General features: G+C 32.1%; 1 protein-coding gene across 2 annotated transcripts in view; it reads left to right on the plus strand.

Moving 5' to 3' along the window:
• LOC108080285 (uncharacterized) overlaps positions 1-21,037 on the plus strand; it is a 120,482-nt gene that overhangs the window by 17,860 nt on the left and 81,585 nt on the right. The window contains exon 1 of one of the 2 annotated variants that reach the window (XM_070288230.1): positions 19,235-19,305. The exons of the other annotated variant lie outside the window; for it this stretch is intronic. The gene's annotated coding sequence lies outside the window, so the exon portion shown is untranslated. Of the gene's footprint in view, positions 1-19,234; positions 19,306-21,037 lie in introns of those variants that run through there. 2 annotated transcript variants of the gene reach the window in all.

Raw genomic sequence — 21,037 nt, forward strand, 5'->3', positions numbered from 1 at the left:
TTTTTTTTTCATTTATTTATTTTTTTTTTTCATTTATTTATTTTTTTTCATTTTTTGTCAATTATTTATTCTTTTTCAGTTATTTATCTTTTTATTTATATATTTTTTTTATTTATTATTTATTTATATTTTTTATGGAAATTTTTTTTTATTTATTATTTATTTTTATTTTTTATGTATTTTTTATTTATTTATTTTTTATTTTTATTTTTTATGTATTTTTTTTTATTTATTATTTATTTTTATTTTTTATGTATTTTTTTTTATTTTTTTTTTTTCATATATTTATTATTTTTTTTTTTTTTCATTTAGTTTTTTATATATATTTTTTATTTTTTTTCTGTTTATTATATATATAAAATATCATTTTTTATATTATAATTATTTTATTTAGACCCCTTCAAAAATTGCAGAATATTACAGGGTATCAGCCTCTTGTCCGTCTTATGACCAATGTAATTCATACTTTTTTTTGATTGATATATGAACCGCTTATGCCAGGGAGCTCGGCATGGAAAACCCATGACCCAAAAGCGTGACTTAGGCACAGGGGGAATACGTACAAACATATTAACATATATACCTAGGTGTATATACATATATATATTTGGTTTGGCAATTTAGTTGCCCCTTTAATTGCAGCACAAAATGTTGACTTTACACTCGGAGGCGAGAGAGAGTCCAGAATTTAGGAAATGTTCAGGTGCCAGGATGCCTCCGACAGAGCCTAAGTCACAAGGAACCTTACACAGCAAGAAAATAAATAGATTTTTGAGAAATAAAAATGAAATTACATCATTTAGAATTTTTTAGAATTTCTTTCTTAGAATTTTTATAAATTCAGCTTTTAAAAAATGATTTTTTAAGTTGAGCTTAGTAAAATCTTTCAAGCTACTCTCTATTTTTAACTGTGCTTGATGGAACTACCAGTTCATGGGTGTTGTTTCTGGAGTGTTTGTGTGTGTGTGTGTGTGTGTGGCATTAAATAACTGTAACTATGCCTTTGCCAAATGCAAATCCTGCCGGTTGCCCCTCAAGGACCACAGCATTCACACCTCTTCGTGCCCAACTGTCCAGCTAAACGATAAATTGTTGATATCGATTCGACATGTTTACCACTCTGTGTGCTGTGTGTGTGTGAATGTGTGTGTGTTTTGGCCAGATAAATGCAAGCCCCGGTTAGCCGAAACCAACATAGCCACAAATTAACCAAAGTTCCTGCAACGGGCGAGGATGCAACTCTCTATGGAAGGTCCCTTGGTCATCGATTTGTTTCTACTTAAATAATGATTGATTCCGGAAAGAATTTTCAATGGAAATCAGGGGTTTTCTTTAAGTCAATTCTTGGGGAAATTTAGTTAGGCTTTTGGCAAGACCTGAAGGTAAATTAAAATTAAAAAAAAAATTTTTTTAAAGCACTGATAACTTTGCTTATTAAGATTTTTTCTAGTAATTGGGATGTATATTTTTTTATTAAGGAATGAACGAATTTATTTATGATTTTTTATTTATTTATATTTTTTTTTTAAATTTTTAATATTTTTTAAATATATATTTTTTATAAAATATTTTTAAAATATTTTTTTTTAATATTTTTATAATATTTTTTTTTGTTTATTTTTAAAATATTTTTTTTGTTAATATTTTTAAAATTTTTTTAAAAAATTTTTAAATATATTTTTTAAATATTTTTAAATATATTTTTTTAATAATTTTAAAATATTTTGTAAATATTTTTGTAATATTTTTTTTATTATTTTTGAAATATATTTTTTTTTTTATTTTTAAAGCAATAATAACTTTACTTGTTATTTTGTTTAATATCTTATAGGTTATATATATTTTTAAACAGCTTTTTATGTGTTGATAAAGTCTTTTTATAATAACAAATATTTTTAAAGACCTCTTCAAAGGAATGACAACTTTTTGCCATTCATTTAGCTTCCCTTTACATATCACATATATTTATATATGGATATATAGGTAAGCTGGACAAATGAGTTGCCCGACTTTATGCAGTCCTATATTGTATACTTTTTCTCCAGCTTTTCCTTCTGCATCCAAGTATATACATACATATATATGTATATGAACATATGTATATAGCCAGCGCTCGACTGATGCCATTTGAAAGTTGCACAAACTATTTCCATTTTTGCCGGAATTCGGCCAAGACAAAAATTGTTGCTGTTGCCGTTGGTCGACATTCGTGCTATAAATATTTGACACTTTTCTCAGCTATTTGTTGTCACTTTATTTAGTGCATAGCTAAGTGGGAATGTGGTGAAAAAGTGGGCAGGCGGGAGGATGAAGGATGCATTTGGCACTTTCACTTGACACACACACACAAACACACCAACACACAGGACTAAGCGAAAGAAGTCTGCCAGTTGAGCTCCATCTCTAGTCGATTTTCAAGCGGTGACAGTGTCATTCATTGAAAAAAATTTTAAAAAAATGAATATAAAATAAAAATAGTTTACTAAAAAAAAAGGGTATATAATAAGATTATTTTATTTATATATTTCTTAATATATATATATATATATATTTTTTTTTTTTATAATTTAACTGTTCGGAATAAAAAGGGAAATAACAACAATTAAGTGTGCCCAGCTTGCCTTTTTAAATAAAAAAACGAGTGACCAGCTTTTGTATAAAAATTAAACAAAATAGTATGACCATCCTAATATATTGTTATGAGTACTTAAAAAAATTAGTTATGATGTGGATTTGTTAAGGTTGTTAAGTTTAATTGTTGTATTACAAGATCTACGTTTTTTCTGGAAAAATGAAGGCTTCTTTTAGATAATTTTTCTGTATTTTTTCTTCACTAAAAATCCTTCTATAGAATCCTCCCTTTTTTTTCCCCGAACTCCCTACCACTTAGCCTTTGCCATCTGCCAGTCTAAACTGTTTTTATGCCGTTCGTCTGTCCAGTCCGTCTGTTTGTTTGTTTATTTGTTCGTTAGTATGCATAAAATTTCAGCTGCTAATGTGCATGTCTATCACTAGCTTACCCGTCTGTATAACCCTCCCGGTTGTACCCCCCACTTGGTAAATATGCACACAGCATGTATTTGTAATTTATAGGTTTCCAGGAACATTTCAATTAAATAAACTGACAGTAGTCGTCGCTGCTGCTGCTGCTGTTCGTTCCCCTCATGGGGCCGGGTGTGACACAGATTTGACTGCACTAGTCCTCATATAATGTATATATATGTATGTTTCAGCTATAATGTGCAGGGCAGAATGGATTCTATTTTGCAACTGAAAAGGGCCAAATCAAGAGATAAATTCAGGCCTAAAGGGCAGGCCAAAATGCGACTGATTTTTAGACAGTTATGGCAGTTATTACGATTTTGAATTGCATAATTCCCTAAGGGTTGGGCACACTTGACGCACATGACAACGGGAGCTGGGCAAACTGTATTTTTAAATGCAAGCTGGGCACATTTTTTTGTTATTGTTTATATTTATATTATATCATTTCTAAATTATTATTTTCAAGTTATTTATTATAATTTTTTATTTATTATTATTTTTCTTTATTATTATTTTTCTTTATTATTATTTTTTTATTTATTATTATTTTTTATTTATTATTATTTTTCTTTATTATTATTTTTTTAATTATTGTAATTTTATTTATTATTATTTTTTATTTATAATAATTTTTTATTTATAATAATTTTTTATTTATATTATTTTTTATTTATTATTATTTTTTATATATTATTATTTTTTATTTATTTTTATTTATTATTATTTTATTGGTCAGTTTTTTCTTCTTCCCCACTTGTTTACATGCATTTTAGTTCATGTTTTAAATTTGTATTTTTTATTTGATTTGGTGTATTATTTTTTCCTCACCTTATGTTGTTTTTAATTTGCAAAGCCCCCCCCCCCCCCCCCCCCCCCCCCCAAATATCCTTTCATGGCTGTTTTTTTTTTTTGGCTGCACATTCAATTGCTGGCCCGCAGACGCGTTAATAAAAGCAAATTCAAATTGCAGGCTGACCGATTTTGGCATTTGACTGGCAGCCAATTAGGAGCTTCAAAAAAAAAAAAAAAATTAAAAAAATAAAATAAAATAAAAAAAAACAATACAACAAAAATATAACAGCAAAGGGCTGGCAAAAAGTGGCAAAACAAAATATAGAAAAGGGTCAAAGTTCAAATGATGTTCAATATTTAATTGAATTATGTCAGAGTTCCGTGAAAAGAGCAGCAAAAAGCTCGCGATTCACTCAACTGAAGTGGATGGAAAATTGTTCGCCGACTGATAAAGTGGGAAATCCGCTGGTCTGGATTTTCACAGCAAATCAGCGATCAGCGAATTTTTCCTATTATTATTGTTTGTTATTTTCATAGTCAAGCAAAGATTTACAAAAAAAAAGGCCACCATGAGATGAAAATTAAGTTACAAAACACACAAATTGGTCATTAAATGGACAAGGGGGGGAGCTCCTGGTTTTATTCTATCCTGAATATATCCCATCATCTAGTATCCATAATTCCACAAAGTCTAGGCTGATAGGTGCTCTGGCAACACATTTATTGCCGGTAAATTTAATTGAAAGCACACAACAGGGTAAACACAATGGGATTTCATTTATTATATACGCTAACATGCTAATTAATTTATTGTTTTGGTGTCAAGTACAGAAAATAATATGAAAAGCAGTGTGTTTCAAAGTAGATTATGTCTATGATTTTAATAATATTATTTTGTTAGGGAATTGTTTAATTTTGAAACCAGAATATTATTTAATTGGGCCTTATTTTATTTTTCAATGTTTTTTAGTTATAGTTCATTATTTTATTTTGTTTGCCATGTTGTTCTTTCCTTATTTTATTATTTATTTATTAAATATTAGTATTTTTGTTTACTATTATCATCAATTTTATTTATCATTATTATTATATTTATTCCAATATAACACAATATATTTTGTATATATTGTTTCTTATTTTCTTAATTTTTATTTTAGATATATATATTTCTTTTATGTATTTTTTTAAATTTATTTTTATTATTATCATTTATTATTATTATTTATTTTTATAAATATTTTCATTTTGTTATTATTTTTAATTAAATTTACTATTTTATTCACATTTATCGCAATGAATTAAAAATGCCTTTTTTTCTTATTATCTTAAACCACTTTAAAGTCACTAAATTGGTTCATGAATACATTGTTTTAATGCAATTTTCATTGCTAAAACCCAACTGATTGGTATGGCTTCCTTTGAGTAAATAAAAGCACCTTTTGCAGCTTCTTTGGTAATCAATTAAGTGGCAGCCAGATACGATTTCATTTCGAAAGACTCCTCCCCGATCCTGTTGGCCATTTTAAGCCATTTACTTTGCCCACTAAGCTGGCCAACATGGAAGACAAACACAGAAACGAGCATCGGCATCGGCTTCGGTCCTTTTTGGCCAATTTGGTGAAGCACTTTGCATGCCGCAGTTAAGGAATCGAAGAGGAGAAGGACTCCGACTTGGACTTGGAGCACTCTTTGCGCCCCGAGTCCATGCCCTGTCCAAGCCATTAATTTCGTATTAAATTCAATTTACTTCAACGTTTTGAAGTTTCGCCCATTGAAAGAACAACCTTATCGCATTTACCACAGCCACAGACGGCGATGCAGCCGAAGGATTGGCCAGGATGTGCCAGCAGGAGCGGTAGGATTGGTGGGGAAGGGAAGCCAAATAAGTGTCTTATCGCCATCTACACACGCCAGGTGGGCAAAAAAGAAAAAGAAAAAATAAAATAAAAAAATAAAGAAAATAGAAAATAGAAGGAGTGACCTCTCCGGCGCTCATGACTTGCTTCCGCTCATAAATCAAATCAAATGTAAGGAAAAACTAGAACTGGAAATAAAACAGGCGACGGGGTTGAGGGTTTTAGGGAATGTCTTACATTTAAAACTTGTAAGTACTCTATAAAAAATTTATACAAATATTAAAAATTTTATATTTATGCCGCTTACATTTGTATTTAATTTCAATTGATTTTCATAAAGATATTTGTATGATTTAAGATGTTAATTAACGAAAATAAGTTACATAAATCGAAGCATAGTAGAGTAGGTATTTATTTATATATATTTACTATTTATTTTTATATATTTATACTTTTTATTTATTTATTATATATTTAAAATGTAAACAGAGCGGATCGTAGCTTCAGAGAGTGGGAGAACGGCAACTAAGAGAGAGCGAGAGTGGCAACTAAGAGAGAGCGATAGTGGCGCTCTCTCGTAGCCTCCATCTTTTCGTCGTCCTTTCATCCTTCGTTCGTTGGCATTGCCATTTTCGCATCTCATTCGTTTTTCGCTAAAAAACTGTTCGGTACGAAAAACGCGTGCTCCCCCGAAAACGTCCTTAAAACGGGATAAAAACGGTCGGAAAAGTACGGAAAAACATTGTCGTGCCTTGAAAAATGTAAATCTGATCAAAAGCCGGAAAAAGCTATGACCGGACGGCGTAGCGTTCGGTTTTATTTCAGTTTTAGTTTGGTCCCATTGCATGTGCGAGTGCGAGTAAGACAGAGCGCCAGAGTGCCAAAGCCAGGAGCAAGCCCCGTTATTTTTCGCCTTCCTTCGTGCGGTTCTCTTTCGATCGGTAAGAGCGAAGCGTAGAAAAAGGTGAGGACGAATGTGGAAAAAGGGCAAAAAAGGTCGAAATGGTGTCGTTTTTTTTTTGTTTTTTTCTTTACTTTTTTTGTTGTTGTGCAAGTGCAAGTGAAACAGTGTGTGTGTGTGAGTGCCAGGCGATGCGTTAGATTTCTCCTTTCTTTCTTGTTCTTCTTCTTCCTTTGCCCGTAAAGCGACGCGGAGAAAAGAATAAGGATGATGGCAAAAACGGTCGAAAACGAACGAGAAATCGGGTAATTATCGCCGCGCCGTGTAAAACAAGCCCACCGGAGGGATCGGAACCGGTTCAACTTGCGTGCCTCAAGGCTCGGCCTGCGTAGAGCTGGCGGACTTCTCGCCACAAACAAAGTGAGTAAAGATTATGATTTTTCTAAGCGTTTGTAAAGCTTCGCTACCTAATTTGTATATTATTTTGTTATCCTTTTCATCTGTTGTTGTTATTTTCTGCATATTTTATTTGTCATAGAGTTTTTAAATTTGTCATTTTTTCCAAAAATGATCCAAAAATTAACCTTGCAAGGGTATAGAAATATATAATATATATAGAAATATAAAGAAATGTAGAGATATATGGGACCAAAAAATTCTATTCAGGCAGCAACTGTCAGGATTTTCATTTTATTTTTCCCCTTGTCATTCGTCTTCTTCAGATTTTCTCTGATTCCTTTCAAAGCTTTTTTTTTTATTGCTTCTTCCTCAACACTCTGTGTTTTAATATCCGCTTCCGGGACACATATTGTAAGAAATTTTCCACACACATCAGCTCAACATCAACTCAGTTTTGCTTTGTTCATATAAAGTTTCACTGTACTTGTCCGGTTTTTATTATCCCTCCCCCCCCCCGGGGTGGGGAAAGAGAAAAGTTCACCTGTCCTTGGAAAGCCTGAGGTCCGGTTATGATGGAAAATTTATGCACAATTAAGTCTAATTGCATCGTACATGTACAGGAGGAGTGCACATAATTGATGTGAAATTTATCCAAATTTCGGTCTGCTGCTCCTGCCGAATTTATTTAATTAGCCATAATTTCATTTATCCGAAGAGTGCAACACACGAAAATTGAATTGCGCCGATAGGACATCTGAAAATGTCCATGTCCTCGTCGTCTCTCTGGGGGCTGCCTTTGCAGTCTGCACTCCATCATTGCTGCCTTTTTCCGGCTTTTTCTTATATTTCCTTTGCTTTTTTTATATTATTTTTTATTCTTTTTTGCCTTATTGGCCCTTTCCCTTTGGAAATGATAAATGTTTGGACCCGTCAGCTGTGCATTTTTCTTCATAATCGAAAAACCTTTATAGCCGTCAAGCGGCACAAAGGGGGGGATGGTGATATGTCTACCAATATATACGTATAAATATAGATGGGTAGAGGTAATGATAGTCAAGGTAATACCCTTATTTTCTATAATTAAAATAATTATTTTCTATGATTAAAATATGAGTTTAATTTTGAAATATTATATTATATTTAAATAAATGAAATATTAAAATATGATATTATTTTAGAAATATTATATTATATTTAAATAAATGAAATTTAAAAATAAAATTTTATTTCATATATGTATATTATTAAATATATTATTAAATATATTATTAAATATATTATTACATATATTATATATAAAATTCGGTTTTTTTTTGTGAATTTTTGTTTGTGAAAAATCAAAGGCTAAACTTTAGCCTCCATTTTTGTTCATTTGTTATATTTTTAGTTTTTTCCACATTTCGTTGGGAAATCGATTTCATTGTCGTTTTGTGTGTCGTCTTCCGAGATCTCAGATGTTGTTATTTATTACCGAATCTATAGTGAGTGCCAAGTGGCCATCGAACAGCATTATTTTTATTTTTTATTTGTATTTTCTTTGCTTTTTTTTTATATTCTGGGCAAAAGTGTCCCCCTCCATGGTTCGGTGGCTCAATTAAAAATTCGCCGTTGTTTATGATGCAGACTATGCATAAAGAGTGTGGAGTAGGAGGGGGAACCTTCGCCTTCTTTATTGCCCTATGCTTCTTTTTAGCACGCGCCGGCGCCAAAAAGTATGCAACGATTTTTCGTGGATGCTTTATTTATTGCCTGCAATTTGCGTTCGCCGCTTTTATGTGCAAGCAACCAGCTACCAGCTCGCAGCTCCCCCATCCTTTTGGCCATTTGTTATTTGCGCATTTTCACTTAAATTCCGACCAAGAAGAAGGCTATCCTGACGGCGGCGGCTGCGGCTGCTGCTGCTGCGTCCCCTTGGCATGGCCGCAAATGTTGATGAGGCTTTTTTCTAAAATTACCGAGCATAAAATTTAATTAGCCAAAACCGAAAAGGCAAAAAGAAATTTCCCCTCCCCTTCCTTTCACGTACACTAACACAGAAGTAAATTGCATTTAAGGGAGCGGTTTGGGGTCCTGGCAAGGGGCGACGGGCAACATAAGTGGGTGCACAGGGGAAAAAGTTGGGTATTAACTGTGGAATATTAAATAAAAGTATCATTCAATATTAAATAACTATTATTTTAGAAGATTTATTATTATTATTCGTATTATTATTATTATTCTTAATTCTAATATAATTATATTTATATTTAAAAATGTTTAAAATATTTTTAAGGGATTTCCTTAGTTTATTACAAATTAATATACATTTTTTTATTAATCCATATATTTTGGAGATTTAATTTCTCTATAGGTAAAGTTTTTAAAATTTTTTAAAAGACTTGTACACTTTTTAAATGCATTTTCTATTTTAATATTAATTAATTAGTAAACTAACCACTAAATTAAGTTATTTATCTATGTTAAAATACAAATTTTATAATCGACTTGGCTGACTAATTTCTCCCAGTGCAGTGGCGACGGCAAGGCGCAGCGTGTGAATTTTAAAAGCTTCCCAAAGAGCAGCGAAGAAAAGGCGCCTTGGAGCATAACATTGTGGCCCCTTTGGGCCACGTTGCCGTTGCGTTGCCTTCGCCATCGCTGCTGATGCTGCTGCTGCTACTACGGCTACTGCGCTTTTTTAGTGCCTCGCCGCCTGCAAGTATGCTACACAAAATTTTTTCCCTTTACCGAAGCAATTTGTGTGCATTTGGCATTCAATGGCAGGCGGGAGTCCGCGTCGCGTCGCACAATCCCTTAGCGAAAATCGCAAGCGTTAAATTGCCAAAGGCCATAAGTCCGGACCCCCGGTCGGTGGATAGTCCACCCTTCCTCCTCCCCTTGTTCCATCTTCTCCTTCATTTCCTCTATATCCCCTTTATCCTGACCCCACATGCCTCCCCCTTTGGCATCAACGGCCTTTGGGGCTATATTAACCTTGGTCACATTTCAAGCGTCACTTGCCGAAAGGCCGCGGCCCATAAACATTTCTCTTTTCTTTCGCGGGCAAAAAGTACACTAAAAAAAATAAGTTTATATTTAAAGAAATAGATTGCCCTAATATAAAGTAGAACATTATATATTTACATAAAATAAACCCTTAAAAAAATTTTGAGAATTTAAATAACTAACTTTTGATGATAGAAAATCAGGATATGATGATGCTATATCGATATTTGATGTAAAAGTCGATGGGGATATTGGAATCTTAAGGTTAGAAGTTCAATAAATTGCTATTTTGTTTAATTAAATTACATCTTAAACTCAATAAATTAAAAAAACTATATAAACTATAAACATAGGTATATATAAACCCACAAAAAAATAGAGACGAAACCACTTTGTAGCAATCGAAAGAAAATTCCTTCCAGAGAGATTGACAAAAACAAATTTGTATTGCATACTATCAGGCAGAGGAACTATTGTTGTAAAATCCCACAGGGATTTCAAGAACACCATGAACTCGTGTTTTCTTTTTTTTATTTCCATTTTTTTTTTTGCTTTGCTCCCCTTTTTTCTGTGTGGTTTAAAAAGGGGTTTATGAGGGGTTTTGCACAAAACAAATTTCGAAGATTAATGCCGGCCGCTTGCAGTTTTCTTTGCCATATATATTTTGTTACCCTTTTTTTTTTTTGTATTTTTTTCAAATTTTTTTTATTTGTTTTATTTTTGGTTTTGGGGTTTTCGTTGCTGTGACGTTTTTTTATGTTTCTTTCATTCACTTGACACGGTTTTTTCTCTGTTGAGGCCCCGTTGGCCATCACACCTTCAATGGTTCCCAACGAAGGCTTCGTGTCCATTTTCCGGTCAATGGCTGACCATTTCCACACTTGACATTGGGGCCAGGAGGAGGGACGTAGAAGGAGGTGACAAATTCAGGGAAATTCGGTTTTTTTTTTTTCGCTAAAAGAAGAATATCTGTTTTTCCGGGTCTTTAAATAATTCGTTTATTTTCGTTTAGATTTGGGAAGAAATCTCGTGGGGCTTTAGGTTTATTTTTTTAATTAAAAAAATATATATCAATGCAATCGAGTTTAGTTTAGTTTAGTTTTTTCCCCCCCGAAAACTTCTCTGTACTCATCAAACTTTATTTTTAATTGAAAAATACATGTACCAAGTTGTTCAACTGCCCATAATTCACTTTTTTCCCCACCCAAAAAAAAAAAAGGTGCAACAAGAATCTGAACATTTTGGAAAACCCTCAAACAGTGCGTTATAAACATATAAGGTTAAGAAAAGAAAGAGTAACAAATTACGAAATTAGTTTTAATTGAAATACAATTATTTTCATTGCTGAAAAAATGAATCCTATAAAAGTTGATTACACAGATTTGCACTTCATATATAATTGCGAAACGTATTGTACTCACTTATGCCATTATGTAATTGTATATGCATGTGTGTGTGTGTGTGTGTGTGTGTGTGCGATTATATCCCCATTTACCCCCACATATGGAGTGGTCAGGAGGAGAGAGCCTCGTCCTCGTCCGTAGTCCTCGTCATTGCTATTGATATGCTTTTGCAGTTGTTTGCACTTTTCGGGTTGCCTCCATCTGTGGGGGTAAAAAAAGTCAAAAACAGCAATACAGGTGCGAGTGTTCAAGTACAGACTATGGAATACCTGGTTTTTATTTTTTAATTGTATTTTGAAGTTTTTAAATTACAATAATATATTTGAAACGAAAAACCTCTCATTGTTACTAATTTATTAATTTTAAGGCAATTAACACCAGAATAATGTGTTGAACGTAGTTCCTTTACAAATTTTTATACCCTTGCAGGGTATTATAATTTCAGTCAGAAGTTTGCAACGCAGTGAAGGAGACGTTTCCGACCCTATAAAGTATATATATTCTTGATCAGCATCAACAGCCGAGTCGATCTAGCCATGTCCGTCTGTCCGTCTGTCTGTCTGTCCGTCTGTCTGTTTCTACGCAAACTAGTCCCTCAGTTTTAAAGCTATCTGAATGAAACTTTGCATATAGTCTTCTATATACTCTCACTGCTATATATGTCGGAACGGGCCGGATCGGGCGACTATATCATATAGCTGCCACACAAATGTTCGATAAATTTTTAGAAAAAAAATTATTACTTGGCTGTTTTTCAACATATTTGCACTATTTTTTACATATGACAATCTTATATTATTTCTGAACTTTGGTACAAATTTTATGAAAATCGGACGACTATATGATATAGCTGCCATAGGAACGATCGGGAAATTAATAGGAATAAAATTATAGCTTCGTTGTTTTTCAACGTATTTTTATCTACTCTGAGATATAAGCTTTTTTTATTATTCTAGAATTTTGGTATAAATTTCATAAGAATCGGACAACTATATCTTATAGCTGCCATAGAAGCGATCGGTAAATTTATAAAATATATAAAGCTGGGAATGTAAAACTGTAATTGTCAAACTGAAAACATAATAAGTATAGGTAAAATGTAATGAAACTCTGTTTTGTGTCTGTTTTCGGCATTATAATTTATAATATAAATCTAAAAACCAATCTGCAAGGGTATACAAACTTCGGCGTGCCGAAGTTAGCTTCCTTTCTTGTTAAATTTATATTTTTAGAGGGTGATAAACTTTTATTAATATATATATTTTTTTTATAATGTTTTATTTTTTATTTTATATATATTTTTTTATTTTTTATTTTATATTTTTTTTTATTTTTTATTTTATATTATTCTTTGTATAATATTTTATTTTTTTTTACCATATTTTTTTATAATATTTTTATTTTTTTTTTATATTTTATTTATTTATAATATTTTAATTCAATATTTATATAAATAATTTATAACCTATTAATAATATAATAATTAATTAATTAATTTAATATAAATAATTAAATTTAAACATTTTTATATAAATATATATATAGATATTATTTTTCTGTATTTATTTTTATATTTTTATTTTATATATTCACTTATTTATTTGTTATATAATTATTAATTATTATATATTATTTATTTAATTATTTATATATTTATTTAGCTTAGCTTAGTGATCATTAAAAAATTTAATTTTAGCTTCCTGGTTTTTTCCAAAACTTTATTTTCTTCAAAAATATATATATACCCCTTTTCTGACTTGGTACTTCGAGTTTTACCTTGGCACATTCTCGTTCGTATTCGTATTTTTGCATGCAATTTTTGTTTGATTTTATTTTTGGCACGCCTACACATTTCATGAGAGAGGGCTCTGTGCTTTCCTCCTTATTGTTGTTGCATCGGTTGGTTTTTACCATGAATTTATTGCTTGCATATTTTTTGGTTTCTGCAAGCTGAGCTCTTTCCTCCCTTCCACCTCCATTTTTCCTCCCATTTTCCACACAACCCTTTTCCCTGTATGTATTTTCACGGAAATTGTTAACAACAGCAGCGGATGTTGTGTAAATTTAATAAATATAACTCGTACCTTTTCGCTACTTTTGTTTATTTAACCAATGTGATTATTTCCCTTTCGTATTGTATTTCCTTTTGTTTTCCTGGACTATATGTAGACTGAAATACATATATATCGGATGTGCATCTAATTAGCAGTTTGGTTTTTCATTTTATTAAAGGATGAAAGTCATTCGTAAATCGCTTGGATTATAATTTGTATAAATACGCATATAGTTGGTCGTGTTAAACAATTCACTAGCCAACGTTTGCCCTACTAATGCCCAGCTCAGACGGACTTAAAATATATGTATATACCCTTATAATATATATATATTTATTGGCAGTGCGAACAGGACATTACTAATCCTGTTGCTTGCCAAGGGTAATTGCTAGTTAACAGCGAGTTAAATCAATTTAATTTAATATGTGGCGATTTTTAGGTATTTGGAATTTAAGGAAGAATTGCTATATGAATAGTAATTATGACCCATTTTTTTTATTTTGGTTTATATTATTTAAAAACTAATTTGCCTCACAAAAAAATTTATTGAAATTGGTTATCTTAACAATTTTTCATTATAGTAATATTTTTTGTATTCTAAATATATATATTTTTTATATATTTTTTAGTAAGTACATTTTTTTTGTAGTATATAATTTTTTTAAATATATTTTTTAATATAATTTTCTTAATTAAATTTTTTTAATGTAATTTTTGTAATAGAACTTTTTTTTATATAATTTTTTTAAAGAATTTATTTTTTATAATATTTTTAATATATTTTTTGTTTAATATAATTTTTTTAAATATAATTTCTTTTTTAATATAATTTTTTTTTGATAGAATTTTTTATAATATATATGGATATAGATACATATGTATATATATAATTTTTTTTTTAGTCCAAATTTCTGTTCATTACCGATCAGAATCCCCCTGAACCTGAACCGGCTTTCTATTGAGCGGCGCCGCCTCTCTAGAAAGTGCTCCACTAACCATTTTCACCTGACAAAACGGAAAAAAGGCGTCTGGCTTTCCACGAACAGGATTTTCTAGTTGCTGCTGCTGTTGGCTTCGGGAAAGTGACAACAACAACACCAACAGCAACAACAAAAGCAATAAGCAAAGCATAGAAGAAAAACAGCTGTTGCAAGTGCAAGTTTTCAGCATTCATTGATTGCCATTTTGGCATTAGTTTCAATTTATTTCGCTTCGAGTGTGATGGATGGCACCGGCAACCGTCCGGTTTTTAATGCCAAAACAATTGTTGATCCAAAAAAAAAAAATGTATATCATTCCAAAGCAACAAAAGAAAAGCAACGGAAAAGAGAGTTGAAAAAACGAAAAGAAAAATCCGAATCGAATCGCAACGAATCGAAGGCGAAATTGAATTGCAACAGAAAATAAAAATAAAATAAAAATAGAGTAGACAAGACAAGCTCTGAGACGAGATGCGACGAGAGAAAATGTTAGCTTGGCTGGAAAATGCTTTCTAGCTGGCTGGGAAATGGCCAAGCAATCAGCTGGCCCATTGTAATGGTCAATGGGATTTTCCCGAGATGTGGAAAATGGCCAAGCAACAGCAGGGGGTTGGGGGGTGTACAAGAACCCTTGACAAATGTGCCGTTCAAATGCTGTGGACGCCATTTAATTGCCAACATTAATTGGCACACTACGTAGCAGCTTCTCCAAGGGTGGGCCGCTTTTCTTCATCCCATTTACCACCCTATATTCTACCCAGTTTTGCCTGCTGTTCCCCTCGTTTTCCCCCCCGCATTTTCTGTACAGATTTTGATGCTTTTATAAATGGCCAACGTCAAATTGTTGTTCAATGATTTCCAATTGACTTATTGCCGCAGAATTCAATTGAGACGAGACCCTTTCTTTTTTGTGAGTTTATTATCCAATATTTCACCATTGATTTTAGTTACTGGCCCAGTGAAAGACCAGTGAAAGTTCGGTAACATTACATGTATAGAATGCCGAAAATTCTCCTTTAAATATTTTATATATATATATACATTTTTTTATACATTTTAAATACAATCTTAAATATATATAAATACTCTAAATATTATTTCCTTTAAAATTCCTATGCTTTTCCAGGAAATTCCTAGAGTTTTTCTAGGATAAACTGTAATAAACACTTTCCAATTTTTTTCTATAAATATTTTAAATATAAATTTGTATTTACAATATATAACTAATTTAAACAAGAAAGGAAGCTAACTTCGGCACGCCGAAGTTTGAATACCCTTGCAGATTGGTTTAGATGTTTATATTATAGATTTAAATGCTGAAAACAGTCACAAAACAGAGTTTCATTACATTTTACCTATACTTATTATGTTTACAGTTGTATGACAGTTACAGTTTTACATTTCCAGTTTTACATTTTCTCTACATCTACCGATCGGTTTATATGGCAGCTATATGATATAGTTGTCCGATTTTTATGAAATTTATACCATATTTCTAGAATAATAAAAAAAGCTTATATCTCAGAGTAAATAAACATACGTTGAAAAACAACGACTCTATAATTTTTTTTCCTATTTATTTCTTGACCGTTCCTATGGCAGCTATATCATATAGTCATCCGATTTTCATATAATTTTTACCAAAATTCTGAAATAATATAAAATGGCCATATCTAAAAAATGGTGCAAAAATGTTGAAAAACAGCCAAGTTATAATTTTTTTTCTACAAATATATCGAACATTTGTATGGCAGCTATATGATATAGTCGTCCGATCCGGCCCGTTCCGACATATATAGCAGTGAGAGCATATAGAAGACTATATGCAAAGTTTCATTCGGATAGCTTTAAAACTGAGGGACTAGTTTGCGTAGAAACAGACAGACAGACAGACAGACAGACGGACAGACGGACAGACAGACAGACGGACAGACGGACAGACGGACAGACAGACAGACGGACAGACGGACAGACGGACATGGCTAGATCGACTCGGCTGTTGATGCTGATCAAGAATATATATACTTTATAGGGTCGGAAACGTCTCCTTCACTGCGTTGCAAACTTCTGACTGAAATTATAATACCCTGCAAGGGTATAATAATTTAAAATATATTTAATTAGTTCAAGATCTTAATTTTATTCTTGTAAAAAGATGAATTTTAATTTTCCTGAAAATTCCTCTACAATTCTGTAAATTCCTATAAATTTCCGTGAAATTCCTAGCGATCCAGGGGGTTTCCTAAGGGTAAATCATAATTAACACCGCATGCTGCTGCTGCTGCTGCCAGTTGACCAGAGATCCCACATAGCCCATCCGGCGTCTATCCGTCTCAATCCTTTGACGAACATACACACACACCCAGCAAACACACACATCGCACACCTAATAGTCAAAGTGACACGCTAAGCTGATTAACTCTAATCTAAAGTTGCAACCGGGGGAAAATAAAACACCAAGCAGAGCACAATCAAGCCAGGAGGATTTGGGGGGTTGGGGAAAAGCAGGGAAAACATGAGATAGAGGAAAACACAACCCGCATGGCCGCCAAAGTGATATAATACAGAAAGAAAATTTTGGGGCTGAAAATATGAGAGTTAAAAAGAAAAGAAAACGTACAATAAAATTAGCAATTATATTGTAAAAAAAAAAAAACAGATGATATCTATATATAATTTTTCCTATATATTTTATTTTATATATTTTATTTTATATATTTTTTTTTATATATATTTTATTTTATATATTTTATTTTATACATTTTATATCATAAATATTTTTTTTTTTTTTTTTTTTTTTTTTTTTTTTTTTTGAAAATTTATAAAGTTATAAAGGAAATTTTCCAAAAATTCGGAAATCATTTTCAACTAAGCTGGCTCATTTCTGCCAGTGTATAGACTGAAACCGTGGCAACACAACGGCGACTGTTTACATTTGCCAAAGATTTTGGAAAAGAAGAGCGAGTCAAAGAGGGTTTTTGCCAATGAAGACGGAAACAAGTGCATGAAATTGGGGGGCGACAAGAAAGCGAATGAGAATAAAAAGGATCCCGATGAGCAGGAGTTCAAGCAGGAGCAGAAGCATAAGCAGGAGCAGGAGCAGGAGCAGCTTGACCAGAAGCTGGAGCTAAAACTGAACAGATAAAAGTGCACCCGAGACATGGGACACCAAAGTGACCTCCAAATCCCGGTCCGAGACTCTTATCTGTCTCCGGATTTGGTTTTTGCTAGCTCCTCCTCCTCCTCCTCCAAAAAACCTACCCCACACACAGAGACTCGGTTTCCGTTTCCGTTTCCGTCTGGCTCTGTATGTGTGTGTTTGGCTTGGCTTTTTGGCCGCGTGTCCTCCATCCTTCGTGGCCTTGAGGGTGTCTGGATTTGAGGCTTTCTCATTCCCTATCTCTCGCTACCTTTCCGACAAAGGTGCGCCGCGTCCTAAGCTGACCGTGAATAAGGATGAGGATCAACTTGTCGAATATCCCAAAATAGGGAACCCGGCAGTTGCCCCTTTCAGTTGTTGTTTCTGTTCTTTTCGAGTCGTTTGTGTTAGTAACCTGTCGGCGCTCTGCGGCAGTTCTGTCAGCGACTTGGACAGGTACAGGTTGGCATTTCCGGGTGCTTAAATAATGCTATTTATTTATATTTATTCTTTTTACTTTTCTATTATTATCAGATTTTAATTTATGTTCTAATTTTTAAAGAAAACACTCGCTTGACACTATAATTTCCAACTAGTTCTGGCAATTATTAAGTGGGAACCCAGCTGAATGTCGAGGTCCAGTGGTATTTAACATCTTGTAAGGCACTATGTCAGCTTTGTCATGATCTTATGATCATTTTCTGACAAATTACGTAAAGAAATTAACTGGGCAGCCAAGAAAATAATGCTGCTAAAAAAAAAATAGAGCCATTCGAGTGGCAGCAATCATTCCGAGGCTCTCGGAAAACATCAGTTTTCCTCCAGTAAAAGGGGGAGGCTGGGGTGGAGAGAGAGGGGTAGGTCAAGGGGAGGTGGTACCGGCTTGGCCATATTTTGGCGCAAGTTTTCACCACACGCCCAAAAGTGGAAAATGCAGACGCTGCACTCGCCATCGCCATCGTCGGCAAAGTGGGGAAAAGTGCGGCGATGTACGAAGCGTTGGCACTCGGCTCTGGCTTCGGAAAATCGTGGTTTTAACATTGGGCTTTCGGAAAATGCCGTCGGAAAATGCCACAAGCGGCGGCAGCAGTGGCACAGGCGGCATTATCAGACGGCAACTTCAGTTGCAAGCGAGCGCTCAGCGTGTGTGCCTCGTGTCTTTCGTGTGGCAGCAAAAGCCGCAAATATTGGCAACAATTTCTAATAATAATAATAATAAATAAAGCCGTAAAGTGCAACACTTGCCAGACTTTGACTTTGAAGTGCGCAAATTGTATTTAAAAAAATACAAAATAAAACCTTTTTGTTTGCGGTTTGCCTCCAGTTTGTTGTGTTTTCCCTTTGTTGTGTTTGGTGTTGTGCTGTGCGTGTGTGTGTTTTGTCACGTGCTCGATTGTTTATTTTTATTTTTTTTTACTGTTTACTGTGTTGTGCCGGCAAAAAAAAGTTGTGTGTGTTTTAAAATAAAAGCAAAGAACATATAGATTTTTAAAAAATACAGAAACTGGTGTGGAAATAATAACTAAATTAAATACGTTTAAAGAAAGTTTTGATAAATATAAATAAAATATTTATAATGGCTGAATATTTACTGGATTTCGGTTTTAATTGAACTGTAAAAATCGGCCAAATTTAAGAATAATAATAATAATATTAATAATATAAACTCAAGGAAGTAACAGAAAATATTTCTGCAATACGTCTGTCACTTCTGCATCTGCATCTTGGACTTGGACTTGGATCTGGACTTGGTGTGTGACTGGTTCGTGTTTAGCTTAGTTTACTTCTTTATATTTTTATTGTTGAGGTATTTTTTTTTGTATTTATATATATATTTTTTGTGTATATATATTATTTTTTTCTGTTTTTTTTTCTTTAATAAATTTCTTTATTTTTTTTTAAATATATTTTTTGTATATATTTTTTTTAAATATATTTTTTATATATATATTTTTTATATATATATTTTTTATATATATTTTTTATATATATTTTTTTTATATTTTTTTTAAATATATTTTTTTATGTAGTTTTTTTTATATATTTTTGTTTATATATTTATGTTTATATATTTTNGTTTATATATTTTTGTTTATATATTTTTGTTTATATATATTCTTTTATATATTTTTTTTATATAAATTGTGTATATATATTTTTTATATATATTTTTTAAAATATTTTTTTTTATAAATATTTTTTTTTATATATTTTTTTTTATATATTTTTTTTTATATTTTTTCTTTTTTATAATTATTTTTTTTAAGTTCCTATTTTTTTGTATTTACTTTTTTTTTTTTAGCGAAAGTTTGTTTGATTTTTCTTATGCCCGGCTCAACGAGTTTCAGCCTTGGCCTTCTCCTCGTTCCTCTTGTCTCCTCTTAGCCCCCTAATTAAACTGGTTAGGCTTGGCTTTGCTTGTTTTTTTTTGCCTCCTCAATTCTCCTCCCCGGTTTGTTTGGTTTTTGGTTTTCGGTTTTTGGCTGCTAATTGCCAGTGAAATTTTGTGACAGCCCCAGACAACCAAGACAACAATCAGTTGCCATTGTGAGGCCAGGTTCGAGAGGGCTCCTTGTTAATGAAATCGTTAAGCCAGGGACACACCAGGACGATTACCAGGAGCACAGAAAAAAATAAGAAAAAAAAACACACACATCAGAAACAAATATATAAAATAAAATCAAACAAAGACAACAACAAAAAAGGATGCTGGCGATGGCGGTGCCAATATCAAAAGGATTTCTTTTGAATGCGAATAAATATGCGAAAAATGTTTGCAAGGGGAATTTGGCAAAAATCTTGGAGAAGTCCCTTTAGGAATATAATATAAAAAAATTGTATATTGACTTGAATATGTTTCCATGTTGGCTTATATTGAAAATAATAATAATATTTAAACTAAATAAAATAAAATAAACAAAGTAACATTTTACAAAGTAAATATAAATAAATTAATATAAAAGAAATGAATATTTTATTGGCTTATTAAAATATTTATATATTTGTATGTACTTTTTAAAGCTAAGAAAATAAACTTAAAAAAGTAAATATAAATAAATAAATTTAACATTCGAATTAAATTAGAATTTTAAATTATAATATATATTTAAAAGCTTTAAATTTAAATAAGGAATAAAAAAACAAAATATATTTTTTTTTTTGCACCAAAAACTAGAAATAAACCTTAATATTTTTTGGGCTCCATCGCCGAACAAAACTTTTCTCCTCCGATTTTGGCTGTCGTTTTGCGACATATCAAATTAAAATTAAAAATTCCATCTAAATGTAAATAAAACAAGAGATGACAACAAAAATAATAAGAGAAAGAGGGAAAGAGAGAGAGAAAAAGATAAACAAAAGGAATTGGGCAACTAAATGAATATGAAGCCATCAGCAGCGGCACCATGTGCACCGGCAGCGGCAGCGGCGGGAAAAGCAACAGCAATTTGCAGGAAAAATCGGTAAGGGAAGAGGGTGAAAATG

This window comes from Drosophila kikkawai, chromosome X (genome assembly GCF_030179895.1).
Source record: "Drosophila kikkawai strain 14028-0561.14 chromosome X, DkikHiC1v2, whole genome shotgun sequence".
In the NCBI taxonomy this organism is placed as follows: Eukaryota; Metazoa; Arthropoda; class Insecta; order Diptera; family Drosophilidae; genus Drosophila; species Drosophila kikkawai.